Source organism: Thalassophryne amazonica, chromosome 20 (assembly GCF_902500255.1).
Source record: "Thalassophryne amazonica chromosome 20, fThaAma1.1, whole genome shotgun sequence".
In the NCBI taxonomy this organism is placed as follows: domain Eukaryota; kingdom Metazoa; phylum Chordata; class Actinopteri; order Batrachoidiformes; family Batrachoididae; genus Thalassophryne; species Thalassophryne amazonica.
In genome coordinates this window covers 12,023,681-12,026,930 of record NC_047122.1, presented here as the reverse complement: position 1 = coordinate 12,026,930, position 3,250 = coordinate 12,023,681, and positions in this window count along the sequence as shown.

Genomic DNA, 3,250 nt, shown 5'->3' with positions numbered 1-3,250 from the left:
TCAATCAATCAACTTTTTTCTTGTATAGCGCCAAATCACAACAAACAGTTGCCCCAAGGCGCTCCACATTGCAAGGCAAGGCCATACAATAATTATGAAACACAGTCTACGTCTAAAGCAACATAACCAAGGGATGGTCCAGGGTCACCCGATCCAGCCCTAACTATAAGCCTTAGCGAAAAGGAAAGTTTTAAGCCTAATCTTAAAAGTAGAGAGGGTATCTGTCTCCCTGATCTGAATTGGGAGCTGGTTCCACAGGAGAGGAGCCTGAAAGCTGAAGGCTCTGCCTCCCATTCTACTCTTACAAACCCTAGGAACTACAAGTAAGCCCGCAGTCTGAGAGCGAAGCGCTCTAATGGGGTGATATGGTACTATGAGGTCCCTAAGATAAGATGGGACCTGATTATTCAAAACCTTATAAGTAAGAAGAAGAATTTTAAATTCTATTCTAGCATTAACAGGAAGCCAATGAAGGGAGGCCAACACGGGTGAGATATGCTCTCTCCTGCTAGTCCCCGTCAGTACTCTAGCTGCAGCATTCTGAACCAACTGAAGGCTTTTTAGGGAACTTTTAGGACAACCTGATAATAATGAATTACAATAGTCCAGCCTAGAGGAAACAAATGCATGAATTAGTTTTTCAGCATCACTCTGAGACAAGACCTTTCTGATTTTAGAGATATTGCGTAAATGCAAAAAGGCAGTCCTACATATTTGTTTAATATGCGCTTTGAATGACATATCCTGATCAAAAATAACTCCAAGATTTCTCACAGTATTACTAGAGATCAGGGAAATGCCATCCAGAGTAACGATCTGGTTAGACACCATGCTTCTAAGATTTGTGGGGCCAAGTACAATAACTTCAGTTTTATCTGAGTTTAAAAGCAGGAAATTAGAGGTCATCCATGTCTTTATGTCTGTAAGACAATCCTGCAGTTTAGCTAATTGGTGCGTATCCTCTGGCTTCATGGATAGATAAAGCTGGGTATCATCTGCGTAACAATGAAAATTTAAGCAATACCGTCTAATAATACTGCCCAAGGGAAGCATGTATAAAGTGAATAAAATTGGTCCTAGCACAGAACCTTGTGGAACTCCATAATTAACTTTAGTCTGTGAAGAAGATTCCCCATTTACATGAACAAACTGTAATCTATTAGACAAATATGATTCAAACCACCGCAGCGCAATGCCTTTAATACCTATGACATGCTCTAATCTCTGTAATAAAATTTTATGGTCAACAGTATCAAAAGCAGCACTGAGGTCCAACAGAACAAGCACAGAGATAAGTCCACTGTCCGAAGCCATAAGAAGATCATTTGTAACCTTCACTAATGCTGTTTCTGTACTATGATGAATTCTAAAACCTGACTGAAACTCTTCAAATAGACCATTCCTCTGCAGGTGATCAGTTAGCTGTTTTACAACTACCCTCTCAAGAATCTTTGAGAGAAAAGGAAGGTTGGAGATTGGCCTATAATTAGCTAAGATAGCTGGGTCAAGTGATGGCTTTTTAAGTAATGGTTTAATTACTGCCACCTTAAAGGCCTGTGGTACATAACCAACTAACAAAGATAGATTGATCATATTTAAGATTGAAGCATTAAATAATGGTAGGACTTCCTTGAGCAGCCTGGCAGGAATGGGGTCTAATAAGCATGTTGATGGTTTGGATGAAGTAACTAATGAAAATAACTCAGACAGAACAATCGGAGAGAAAGAGTCTAACCAAATACCGGCATCACTGAAAGCAGCCAAAGATAACGATACATCTTTGGGATGGTTATGAGTAATTTTTTCTCTAATAGTCAAAATTTTGTTAGCAAAGAAAGTCATGAAGTCATTACTAGTTAAAGTTAATGGAATACTCAGCTCAATAGAGCTCTGACTCTTTGTCAGCCTGGCTACAGTGCTGAAAAGAAACCTGGGGTTGTTCTTATTTTCTTCAATTAGTGATGAGTAGAAAGATGTCCTAGCTTCACGAAGGGCTTTCTTATAGAGCAACAAACTCTTTTCCAGGCTAAGTGAAGATCTTCTAAATTAGTGAGACGCCATTTCCTCTCCAACTTACGGGTTATCTGCTTTAAGCTATGAGTTTGTGAGTTATACCACGGAGTCAGACACTTCTGATTTAAAGCTCTCTTTTTCAGAGGAGCTACAGCATCCAAAGTTGTCTTCAATGAGGATGTAAAACTATTGACAAGATACTCTAACTCCCTTACAGAGTTTAGGTAGCTACTCTGCTCTGTGTTGGTATATGACATTAGAGAACATAAAGAAGGAATCATATCCTTAAACCTAGTTACAGCGCTTTCTGAAAGACTTCTAGTGTAATGAAACTTATTCCCCACTGCAGGGTAGTCCATCAGGGTAAATGTAAATGTTATTAAAAAATGATCAGACAAAAGGGAGTTTTCAGGGAATACTGTTAAGTCTTCTATTTCCATACCATAAGTCAGAACAAGATCTAAAATATGATTAAAGTGGTGGGTGGACTCATTTACTTTTTGAGCAAAGCCGATAGAGTCTAATAATAGATTAAATGCAGTGTTGAGGCTGTCATTCTCAGCATCTGTGTGGATGTTAAAATCGCCCACTATAATTATCTTGTCTGAGCTAAGCACTAAGTCAGACAAAAGGTCTGAAAATTCACAGAGAAACTCACAGTAACGACCAGGTGGACGATAGATAATAACAAATAAAACTGGTTTTTGGGACTTCCAATTTGGATGGACAAGACTAAGAGACAAGCTTTCAAATGAATTAAAGCTCTGTCTAGGTTTTTGATTAATTAATAAGCTGGAATGGAAGATTGCTGCTAATCCTCCGCCCCGGCCCGTGCTACGAGCATTCTGACAGTTAGTGTGACTCGGGGGTGTTGACTCATTTAAACTAACATATTCATCCTGCTGTAACCAAGTTTCTGTTAGGCAGAATAAATCAATACGTTGATCAATTATTATATCATTTACCAACAGGGACTTAGAAGAAAGAGACCTAATGTTTAATAGACCACATTTAACTGTTTTAGTCTGTGGTGCAATTGAAGGTGCTATATTATTTTTTCTTTTTGAATTTTATGCTTAAATAGATTTTTTGCTAGTTATTGGTGGTCTGGGAGCAGGCACCGTCTCTACGGGGATGGGGTAATGAGGGGATGGCAGGGGGAGAGAAGCTGCAGAGAGGTGTATAAGACCACAGCTCTGCCTCCTGGTCCCAACGCTAGACAGTCACAGTTTGGAGG